The sequence below is a fragment of the Equus przewalskii genome, chromosome 4 (genome assembly GCF_037783145.1).
Source record: "Equus przewalskii isolate Varuska chromosome 4, EquPr2, whole genome shotgun sequence".
Taxonomy (NCBI): domain Eukaryota; kingdom Metazoa; phylum Chordata; class Mammalia; order Perissodactyla; family Equidae; genus Equus; species Equus przewalskii.
Genome location: NC_091834.1, coordinates 43,152,733 through 43,165,561, shown reverse-complemented (window position 1 = coordinate 43,165,561; position 12,829 = coordinate 43,152,733). Strand labels below are relative to the sequence as shown.

Below are 12,829 nucleotides of genomic sequence, written 5' to 3'. Positions count from 1 at the left end.
AATTTATTTTATGAATTCAACAGCTTAATCTTAAAATATTCTAGTAGAAGATAAAATGTTGTGAACCAATAGCATAGTTGTAATTTATATCACAATACAATTTCTAATCAGATTATATGGATAGCAAATATAATCCATTTAATAGAGTCACCTCAACAGCCATTGAGCCACATGTTCTTTCTATTAAATATGTAAGTCTTAGTACCTACCCTCATTTGACTTTCAAAAGAAGTGTATAAATAAAATATGCACATCTGAAAAATAAGTTTACAATATTAACAATATAGGACATGTAAAGTATGATACTAATATCAAGTGCTACATGGTTTGAGGAAGTAAACAAATATTTTAGTTTAGTGTGGTCAAGCAAGGCTTCCCCAGGAAGGTAGGATATGAAACTAAAGGAACACTAGACATGATATATGGGATGTACTATCTATCCAGTCCAAATTGAAGTTAGGACTGTATATAATAAAATTGTAATTATGCCGTTAAAGCCTGGAGTTTCTAAAAGAGAGATTCGTGTGGGATACAGCAAGACAGGAGACTTTGTGAGAGAGAAGGCATCTGAGCTGGATCTCAAAGACTTTTTCAGACCTGGTGAATAAGCCATTTATATCTCCAGTAGCTAAAGCACATCTGCAAACACAGCAATAAATTAATAAAAGTGAGGACGTTTTGGAGATGTTCAGAATGTTTTAAGAAGAAATATTCCATGCAAATATCCTGACAGATAATTATAATACTTTAAAAATAGACCTCTCATAAAGCCTTGTTAAACATAAGGTTCAGAGGTTTACATTGAAAGCATAATTCTGTCTTTGAATCTCTTCATTGAACTTCTAAAAATGCATATTATGTTTTAGACATGTTGTCTCATTCTTTCTGGTATCAGTAAAAGTGTTTAAGACTTTGATGTACAGTAGTACATTTTAAGTGGTAAATTTTAAGTCACGTTCCTGGAAAAGTCTTATGAAAACATGTTATTCCCCTTCATGGTATGACAAGCTACAGAAAATACAGTAGTAAACAGTACCTTGCCAACTCTTGCAAAGGATGACATTAAAAATAAAATGCTACACTGCATGGAAAACAAAACAAAATAAGACTGCTTTGTATCTTTATCCAAAGCAATTGTCATAAACAGGTGGGTGTCGATCGTAACAAGAATGAAATTACTCCCAAACACACAATTTAAGTAAAACAAACAGCTAGTGGTATTAACACTTAAAAGTGTCACATGTGTTTCAAGGAGAAAAAATATCTTGTATAGAATATTTTCTGGATCAGGTTGCAGATTTATTAGTCATGCTCCAATACCTTGAGACCAATTCAATTTGTCAGAGCTCAATATCATTGCCATTTGCCACAGAATCTTGGGTTTTAAATCAAGGCCAACATCACAACTAACCTTGGAGGGAAAACAAAATTTATAGTATTGCTGTAAGGCCCATGTCTCAAAGGGATTTAAATCATTTGAATAATCTATTCATATTTTTTTTCTACAGGTGTGAAAATGAGACAGCTACAAGTATGTTTAAAATTACAAGTAATAATATTACATTTGCAACAAGAGCGTTCAACAGAACAGGTTATGTTTTATGCTTAATAAATTTGAGGTTTAAATAGAGAAAAAAATGTGTACATATAAGTTACTCGTGTGATTGCAGAAGGAGGTGTTTAAATTTGTTTACCTAGTCAAATTTATGGGAAGACCGTCATTCAAGGAGTGTCTTAAAAACAGGCAAGCAAAAATACATATGGGGAGTCTAAAGAGATCTGATGTGGCTCATAAATGTCAACTGCAGAGCCTCTTCTTGTTCTTCTGAAAAATGTAATATGTTAAAGATATACCTAATTTATTTCCATTAAGGAGTTTATGCCCTGGAAGAAGTTCAGTCTTAAGGTCCATTTTCACTTACTCAAATTAGATGGATTGGAGCATTACACACATTACAAGAAAATGTAAGTATGCAACTGTCTTACTTATCTAGATTTTTTAAGTGAATTAGAGTGAATTCTGAATTTTCTGTTTTACAGAGTACCCGTAGGAATTTTTTTAGATCTTTCATTTAAAAAATTTTTAAATATAAGTAGACAATCAATTATGCTTAAATATTCAGTCACTGGTTTAGTAATCTCCCTTCCTGTTTTCTCTCTCTCCTTCTCTAGCTCATTTTCCCTTTCATTCACTCCTGCCTCTCCATTTACATACTGTATTAGTCACCTCAGGCTGCTGTGACAACATACTGTAGACTGGTCATCTAAACAACTGAAATGTGTTTTCTCACAGTTCTGGAGATTGGAAGTCTGAGATCAGATGCCAGCATGGTTGGGTTCTGGTGACAGCTCTCATCGTGGTTTGCAAACACCTGTCTTCATGTTGTAGCCTCACTTCATGGAGAGAGAGAGTTCTGGTGTAAGTCTTCCTCTTCTGATAAGGGTACCAGTTCTATGAGATCAGGACTCCACCCTTATGACCTCATTTAACTTTACTCACCTCTTTAAAGACAGTATCTCCAGTACAGTCACATCAGGAGTTAGGGCTTCAGCATATAAACCTTGCGTGGACTCACATACCCTGATAAATATTGACATGGAAACTTTGGAACCAAAGCTAGGACTGGATGCCTCCAAAATATGTTTGAGAACTCTTATATGGTGTGTACTAGTAACAAAATTTTGTAATATTCAGACATGCACATACATATAAATGAAAGAAATAAAATTTGTCTCGTTAATTAGTCATTACAATTAGCATACAAACATGATATTCTTTCTCTCATCCATATTTTTCTTTAATGCCACTTCTCTTCCCATTGCCAAACTACTTTTTGCTCTTCTTTGTATAAGCTCTCTCAAAGTAATTATCTAAACTTTTCTCGTCACATTTATCTCATCTGATTCTCCCTTAAGCCCACTTTAGCAGGTTTTCACTCCACTGCTATACTGGTATTGCTCTCCTTTTTCATCCACTATGATGGAGACTCTTCAAGACATCTGCCATCAATTCCTTCTTTCCTGTACAAGCGTGCTGCTTCTCATGTTAACAGGTGTAGTCTACTTCAACGACCCCTGAATCTGGGTTCATCTTAGTTAATTATTTGATAATAGCATGCAGCAGAGGTGACATTTTGAGACTTCTGAGACGATATTGTGAGAAGCCTTGCAGCTTCTGCTTGGATCTTTGGGGTAACTTTTTCTTAGGGCACTGACTCTTGGAACTAGCCTCTGCAGTCAGAGACACTGAAGCCAGAAGGGAAGGTGACAAATAGTTGCTTTTTTTTTTTTAACATCCCTGACTTCTTCTTATTCTTTTTGTGTGTTAACACAAAAAGAGCTAACATCTGTTGCCAATCTTCCTCTTTTTATTTCCCTCCTCAAAGCCCCGGTGCATATTTGTATATCCTAGTTGTAAGTCATTCCAGTTCTATGTGGGATGCTGCCACAGTGTGGTTTGATGAGCAGTGCATAGATCCACACCTAGGATCCAAACTGGCGAGCCCTGGGCCGCCAAAGCGGAATGCGTGAACTTAATCACTTGGCAACAGGGCCAGCCTCTAAATAGTTGCTTTTTTTGTCAGCCTGTATTAGTTTCCTATTACTGCAATAACAAAGAAACTCCATATCATAAAACAACACCAACAAAAATTATTGTCTTTCAGATCTGGGGGTCAGAATTCTGAGACATGTCTCACTGAGCTAAAATCAAAATGTGGGCAGGCTACATTTTCTTCTGGAGACTCTAGGGAAGAATCTATTTTCTTGAATTTTCCAGTTTCTAGAGGTCATTTGCATTCCTTGACTGGCGGTCCCCTTCCTCAAACTGTAAAGTCAGTGATAACGTTGCCTTGCTTCACATTGTCTTCTGCCTTCCTCTTCTACATTCAAAGACCCTTGTGATTACATTGATTTCAGTAGGATCATCCAGGAGATTTTTCTTATCTTAAGGTCACCTGATTAGCAACCTTAATTCCATCTACTACCTCAATTTCCCTTTACCATATGACATAAACTGTTCACAGATTATGGGGATTAGAACATGGACATCTTTGGGAAGTCACTTTTCTGCCTACCACACAGCCCAAGCTGAGCATCCAACTGACAGTCAGCATCAACTGCTACCCGTGTGAGGGATCCATCAGGGATGTTCAGACCAGCAGGGCTTTCAGATGACTACAGCTGCAACTGATATCTGATTGCAACTGCCTGAAAGATCTCAAATGAGAATCACCCAACAGAGACAAGTCAACACATAGAACCAGAAGGGATAACAATAAATTTATGTTTTAAGCTCTGCATTTTAGGATGGGTTGCTATACAGCAAGAGATAATGGGAATCTCATTTTGCTAACTCAATGGTCAATTTTTTACTCCTTATTTTCACTGAGCTATCAAGGAGCATTATTTGACACAGCCGATAATTCCCTTTTCCGTGGTATATTTTCTTTGCTTGACTTCTAGTACATCTCACACTTTTGCGATTTCTTTTAACTTTCTGGTTGTTTTTCTTAGTCTCTTTTGCTAATTCTTCCTCTTCTACCTAATCTTGTAATGGAGTGACACAGTGCTCAGTCTCTATTCCTCTTCCATATCTACATTCCATCCCTTGGTAGTCTCTCATGGATTTAAAGGCCAACCATATGCCAATTCCTATGCTTATACCTCCAGTCCAGAATTCTCTGGAAGACTATACTGATAAATCCAATGGACTACATGACATCTCCACTTAGATATATAATTGCCATCTCAAACTTTAAGTCTTCAGCCTGCCTCTATTCTGCCTCTAAACCTGTGCCACAGCCTTCCTCATCTTAATTGCTGGCATCCTCATTCTTCTCATTGCTCAAGACATGTACCTTGTAATCATCCCTTTTCTCTCATATCTCATGCTTAAAACAAAGTTCAATCAGGAACTATGAAAGAGAGATAGATGCTGGATGGTTGCGGACTGTCTCTTCACACTCTTGCCTCTGAACAACACATACTACTTCTACCCGTCTAATCATATCCACCTGCAAAACTTTGGCAAATGTGGAGGAATAGATGAACTACTTGGGAACCCCCACTGGCTGTACCATAACTCTTTTTTGATCCATGTAAAGAAATATAATATACAAATTTCACATCAATAAATTGTTTCACTTAGTTTTCCTTCAAACTCTAAGTTTAAAGAGTAGGTACTGTTGTCCCCGAGGAATATTTAAATGATTCAAGTACAGCTCAAAATCCACTACTAGTAAGTTGTAGAATTCACACATGCAATCCTGAATTCTGATTCCTTGGTCAGAGTCCCTTCTAATATGCCGTACAGAAGCATGACTATGTAGGAATCCTGTAAAATAGATATTTCTTCTTTAGAACTAAGAGCAGCTCATTGACTAATTTTTAGGTGTTCCTGATAAGGAAATTCAAACAGTGAAACATCACTTTGAAGGACAAATAAATGAAAAAGATTTGATGAATTTACCTAGATTTTATGTATCTTCATGTTTTAAATTATACTTTAGAAAAAAATCATATTTAGTTAAAAATGGAAAAAATATGCAATATCTTACACAATAAACAAAAAATGTTTTCCCATAAATATTTGTAATTTTTTAGATATTCCAAAAAATAGTTCTGAGTACGATGGATCCCTGTCATAATGTGCTTTCAGAGTAGACTGTAGCTATTGTGAGGCTTCAAATAAATACGTTTGCAACATAACTTTTTTATTGGTAATTATATTTGAAAGTACAGTCTAGCTTCTTTGGCTTAGTCCATTAAATATATATACAAGTTAAAAATCTTCTCTTTAAGAAGTAAAATATCAGTCCAAACAAACAAAAAAACGTTATTCTTAATGTGAGCTTTTGCAAGTAAGAGACGTCACATGAAAACTCTACCAATCTCAAAAAATTCTTAAGTCTGCTGCTGGCCTAAAGGAAGGTGATCAAATGATATCATTAGATTAATCTATTCACTGAAACACTTTTATAGCCCACAGTTATAGTTTTTGCCATTTAAACTGAAATGACAGTTTTTAAATATGTCCTAAAAATAGTAAATTGAGTAAATTCCCAAGTATTTTAAGTATAGTTATGCGAGTATATTCTGACATAAATAATAAATATGCCCAACACTGTACTGATTTTTTTTTTTTTGCTGAGGAAGATTTGACCTGAGCTAACAACCATTGCCAATCCTCCTCTGTTTTTGCTTGAGGAGGATTTGCCCTGAGCTAACATCTGTCCCAATCCTCCTCTATTATCTTGTACGTGAGACACCTCCAAAGCATAGCTGGTGAGTGGAGGTGGTCCGCGCCCAGGATCCGAACCTGCGAACTAAGGCCACTGAAGTGGAGTGAGGGGGCCTTTAACCACTTGGCCATAGGACCAGGCTGCCAACACTGGCTGCACTTTTTTTTATGAAAGAAATGATTTTAGAGTATAGCTTTGGTTTCGTCAGGTAAGATTTAAAAACCAGAAAATTTAAAAATAGAAAATAAAAAATATAAATTTATATCTCAAACTAGGGCAATCATCATTCTAGAGATTAAAATATGTTATCCTAAATAATATGCTAGAAAATGCACTATATATTTCTTGGGGTTGAACATGATGTCTGATTCACTTCAAAATCACCTATATCCAATAGTCACTCATAGAGTAGAAACTAACAATAACCGTATTTACATCCTCAACTAAAAACTCTCCCAGATTTCATGACGCCAACTAATTTTTATTTACCCAGGTATTTGTAGCCTATTTTATACCTTCTCCAATGGAGAGTTTTAGTTGAGATCACCATTTGAGGATGCCAGTCTGTATGAAGTCAGGCTTTATTTTTCCCCCTACGAAATAATTCTATTTAAACATAGAGGTGCTGCTATCATTTAGGTTTTAACTTAGGAGCACCTCCATCAAAGCAGTACTTAATTAGTTCTCACTTTTGCAGTTAAATTAACTCTCTGATATTTTCCCTTCTCCTAAAAATCCTGTTCTTAAGACTATTTCCAATGAGTTTATGGCTATCCTGTAGTTTTTGCCCCTCTTATTTTTCACACTATTGTCTATAACAGACGCAAGCATGTAGTCAATAACAAAACAGGCATCTGCGTCTCTGGAATTGATGATTCCCAGAAAGCTCAGTAAAGTATACGGTAGTTCTCCTTTATCAGCAGTTTCGCTTTTCTTGGTTCTAGTTACCTGCGGTCAACTGCAGTCAGAAAGCAAATTATCCCCCTTCTGACATGTCCTCAGAAGATCAATAGTAGCCTAATGCTCCATCACAATGCCTATGTCACTCACCTCACTTCAACTCGTTACTTAGGCATTGTATCATCTCCCATCACCCCAAAAAGAAGAAGGGTCAATATGAGTACAGTACAATAAGATACTTGAGAGAGATCAAAATCACATAACTTTTATTACAGCGTATTTTTATGATTGTTCTATGTTATTATTAGTTATCGTTGTTAATCTCTTACTATGCCTAATTTATAAATGAAACTTTATTATAGATCTGCATGTATAGGAAAAAACATAGTGTACATAGGGTGTATAGGAAAAAACATAGTGTATATAGGGTCCGGTACTATCCATGGTTTCAGGCATCCCGGGGACTCTTGGAACGTATCCCTCAAGGGTAGGGGGCACTGCTGTAGATATATTTGAGCCTTACCCCCAATTTTACCAATATGCTCAGCTCCTGAGTGTCACATATGACTAAAAGTGCCTTGGGGAAAAAGTTACAATGACTATAAATAGACATATTTTGCATAAATAACCCAGGAAATTTCATTCTATTGGTATAATGCCCACTTTCATTCCTAAAACAGGAAATGTCTGCTGAACCTTTAATCTCTCACCCTCGTGAACACACCCACATCTGTGATGACAACTGCTACATCTATCATGGAATTTGCATTTGGCTTATGTCACACATGACTCAGTGTAGGTGTTGCATAATTATTGCTCTTTCAGAAAGTGACCATAATATGCATATCTCACCACTGAATACTAGAACTTAGCCTGCAGCCTGGCACATAGTAGGTCCTCAATAAAAATATGTCAACTGAATAAATAAAATAATGACGATATTATGTTAATTTCATTATGTTGAAAAAGACAAGGCATTTATATAATAAGAATTATCAAAACAGTGTGTTCTTCCAAGATATACCACTTATTAACTACATGATCCTAGACAATAACCTGACATGCTCCCATAATAGTTCACATAACGGTGATGTGAGGATTGAGTAAATGATGCATCCAAGTCACCTCGCTTCTGCCTGACACATTGGAAAAATTAAATACATATTAAAACAAACAAGAAACGTCATCAATTAAAAGAATTTTTTAATAAAACATAGATTTTAGAAATTTCTTTGGCAAAGAAGACTAATAAATGTTTCCCGAGTTGCTTATTCTAAAACGCTGAGAAGATATTTGTAAGAAAGACCTTCTATAAATCTTTGCAAGAAATACTAGCTCATGTCTACCAAACTTTGCTAGGTTATTGTTTCTAGAGTGCATCTGCAACCAATAAACAAAAGAAAAGGAACAATGTAATCAAAATATTTGAGCTGAATAGCAAGTATAAAATATGCCCTATTAACTTCACAAATTGTACAAGTATGTCACATGTATGCTATTAATTACTCTGACATACTACTTGTATGCCAGAAATCACAGTGTTTTCCACAAACATTAAGTACTGAAGTAAACCCTTCTCTTTTTATATAAACACTTACTATAGGCTTTGTTTCATTCTTCGCGAAAAGCTAGTCACACCTATTATTCCAGGACTCTCAGCAGTGTTCAGAGGACTACCAGCCACTGTCCCACTTTCTCAGTTTAACAGGTATCCATCTCCTGGATCTGGAAAAACTAAGAGACTGATTTAATTCAAGTCATCATGGAAGATAAACTATAACTTTTTAAATTTGATCATTTAAAAGTAATTTTCAACTTTTTTATGATTTTTATTCTTGTTCCCTAGTTTCCTTTGAGGTGCTTTCCTCCTCTCTCATAAAACTTTTTTCCTTGTGAGTTCTTCTAAGAATATGAACTTGTCTATCCTCTCTCGTAACCTTCATAAATTCTCCCTGAAACTTTTCTTGTTTACTTAAGCAGTTGAAAATATCCCATACTTGCTAGTTTCTTTTACTCACCTCTCAATTCTCGCTCACCAACCAGTGTCTTAAAAGACCCCTAGCTAAGATCATAGGGACAAAAAGGAGGAGAATTGTTTTGAAAATAGAGGTTGTTTGACAACAGTGTTAAATACCATAGAGAGGACAACAAAGGCATGAAGTTGACACATAAAGAAAATTAGAAATGACTTGACCTTTTATAATCTCCTCATTGATCTCACTGCCATTAGTGACATCTCTTTCCTTCATCCTTACTATTGCTAGAGTTAGATTTCTGAAATGAAAATCTTCATATGTCAGTACAATGCTGACATTTTTCAATAGTTCTCATAACCTGCAGATTGGAGTCCAATCTACTTAATACTGTGTATAAGCCCCTTTAACAGGACGCTGCCTGACATTTCAATAAAATATCTTACCACATGCCCCCATCAATGGGGTTACAGCAGAATCAAGTTCCTAGTTGCTCTTTGCCTGCATCGGGTGACTTCATGCTCTGCGCTTTGGCTTCTAAGTGTCTGGAACCCCTTTAAGTCCCTCTTCTAACTGGTAGACTCTTTCCTGTCATGAACAATCTTATTTAGAGGTCACTGACTCCTTGCATAACTTCCTGACTCTCTAGACAAATTTATTTACATCTTTCTTTTTCTAGTCATTCAAATTACTTTTACTATGGCAAGAATCTTGTTATAATTACTTATTTATGTTTCACTGTACTGCAATGTAAATCACCTTTATGCGAAAAGTATATTTTTCTTCTTGTGTGTAGGAGATACAAAATGAGTGACAAAAAGATGATGTTAAAAGATGCTAAACTGAACTAAGAGATAGTGTGTGGCCCTTTAGTTTAATGTTTAAATTATTTCACTATTGACTAGTATTTATTATTTATGGATGCAAGAGACTTGGAGTCAAAAAGACATGGCTTGAGAGTCCTGGTTGTATAATATAAGGTCAAGTTGCTTAAAGGCTGTGGTCTCCATCACCTCACTTCCTACCTGGGGATTTTGATTCTTTACCTCACAGTATTATTCTATTGATAACTTCCTTAAACTGTGTATCACATTGCCTACACAGTAGGTGCTCAATAGATGCTAGCTATTCTGATCCTACCCTGTGCTTTGCCTCTGTCATCAACCACTAGTTTCCTTTGTAATACTAAACCCCCCTTAATGTGAAAGGGATTGGATAATACAGAATAGAAACCAACTGATAAACTTTTTAAGATAAAAACTACAAAATCTTCGATATTGAGCAAAGAATCAGAGAACTCAGCATTTCTAAGATCTTTGAAAACCAGAACATCAGCCTTGTGGGCCAATCAGCCTATTCTATGTGTGCAGGCATTTGTTTTGGAAAAACTCACAATGGGATAATTACCTATTCACATTAACAGCCTTGGCTGTAGCTACCACTGAATCAATGTAAGTTAATGTAGCAGATCGAATTTTTTTTCTTTTAGTTAGTTTCTTCTTAAACAGTGAAAGATAATGAGTAATAGAAGATGAAAGCACAAACATACACACATATCTAAAGGAAAATGCTTTATCTTCTTACACTAAATATGCAGTAAATGATGCAAAACACAAAATAAATCTTGCACAGTATTTCTCCCAGACACCAAATTTAGAAATAAATCCAAGCTATGGCTATGAATTTAGCTAGATTTTAATGCTAGAATAAGAAACCTATAGACTGGGGACATTTCCAACCTTAGCAAACAGCTATAAGTAGCTTTCTTTTCTCTCTGATTTTTTTATTTCACACTGTCTGAGAAGCGGATTACCTTCTTCATTCAGCCAGAGAGTCATGGTATCCGGCTCCTTAAATTAAAGACATTAGAGACTCTTGAGAAGTCACAGACAATGGATCACCAGAGATCAAGAGAGGAAGAAGATATTTTCCAGCAGAACCTGTCCTTAACAGCGATATTAAAGCACATAACCATTCTCTTAATGTTCAGCATAAAATAAAGTGTAATATTACCTTGGAAAATTCATGTTGGCATGATGATACTACGAATTAAGGTAGTATCTGTCAGTCTTGGTGATAAAAAATGAAGAGAACGATAAGCCAGTTTCACTTCCCCACCAATATATTAAAACAAAAACAAAAACCTTAAAGCAATCTATAGTTAGACAACATTTACGTTTATCTGCACCAATACATGATCTATTGATTTCATCAATAAATTATTCAAGTCACTCGATGATGGAATTGCCCTATCACACAGCTACGGAAACAGCTGAGAAGCCCAACAGAAAAAAGTGTCAGTTTCCACAAGTTTAGTTGCTTTGTGAAATATCAAACAAACATGCATGTGATAAAAGTTAGTAGAATCATAAATAAAAAATAGCACATTATTGATGGACATGAGGCTTTTTTCACTATTGACAATCTATCTGAATTATAATCAATCATGTCATCTAATATCAAAATTACCTCAGATTTGTGTATCCAAAATATAAATAATGGAATGTTGAAAACAATCTGAGTGTGAGCATCTCATCACAAAAGATCAAGGTGAACTCTATAAGGGCTCCAAAACATTAGAAAGGATATAGAAATCTATAATTTACTAGATTATGTATATATGATAATTAAGTGGCTTTGGGAAATTTGTCTAAATCTCTAGGAAACATATTCTACATAAATATTAGAATGTTCTATGTGAATATAGAGAAATCATGTAATGTAGATCCAAGTGCCCATTACCTAGATTAGATAATTTTCACATTTTTTCCATTTTTGTATCTATTTTTGCCAAAATATTTAAGTAAATTATTAACATTATGAAGCTTCACTATGAAATATTTTATTATAATTTTCTAAATAAATAATGACATTTTATACTTAAAAGTAATACTCTATTGCACCTAACAAAATTAACAATTATGAGAACATCAAAGCTATTGTTTATCAATATAATCTAATATATGTTTTGTATTCAAGTTTTCAAATTGTCACACCAATGTTTCTCTATTCGTGTTGCCTTTTTCAGGCTGCTACAACAAAGTGATGTAAACTGGGTGGCTTCTAAACAGCGGAAACTTCTTTCTGATAATTTTGGAGGTTGGGAAATCCAAGATCAAATCATTGGCAGAACGGGAGGCTGATGAGAATCAGGACCCATTTCCTGGTTCTTAGATGATAGGCCGACTGGCTGTCTTTTGCTGTTTCCTCACGTGGCAGAAAAGGGTTGAGAGAGCTCACTGGGGTCCCTTGTATAAGGGCATTAAGGGCACTAGTCCCATTCATGAGGGATCTGTCTTCATGAGCTAATCACCTCTCAAAGGCCCTATTTTCTCATACCATCACATGAGCTTCAACATATGAATTTGGGGGTAAAGCAAACATTCAGTCTCAAACATCTGTATTTTATATAAAGTGGAAGTTTGGTTTAAAGCCTCTGATTCAAGTGAAACATTTTGGGCAAGAATTCTTTATAGGTGGTGTGTATGTCATATTGCATCACATGAGTAGGTACACAATGTTTTGTTTTCCATTCCTAGTGATGCTAAAGTTAATCACCTAGTGAGGGTGGAGATAGCTTTACTCATCCCCTGTAAAGTTACATTTTTTTCTCCCTTGAAACTAGAAATACTGGATGGAGTGATATTTTCGTATCTTGAGAAAAATTTGTTCCCATCAACTTTTTATCCAGTAGCTATAAAATGGTAATTTTTC

At 35.3% G+C, this 12,829-nt stretch overlaps 1 long non-coding RNA gene across 2 annotated transcripts in view; it reads left to right on the top strand.

Moving 5' to 3' along the window:
- The window catches only part of LOC139082802 (uncharacterized), a 40,730-nt gene that overhangs the window by 6,671 nt on the left and 21,230 nt on the right, over positions 1 to 12,829 (top strand). The window contains exons 3-5 of one of the 2 annotated variants that reach the window (XR_011539048.1): positions 1,509 to 1,591; positions 1,874 to 1,965; positions 2,294 to 2,419. This is a non-coding gene — a long non-coding RNA (uncharacterized lncRNA). The remainder of the gene's footprint in view (positions 1 to 1,508; positions 1,592 to 1,873; positions 1,966 to 2,293; positions 2,420 to 12,829) is intronic. The other variant, XR_011539049.1, reaches the window with a different exon arrangement.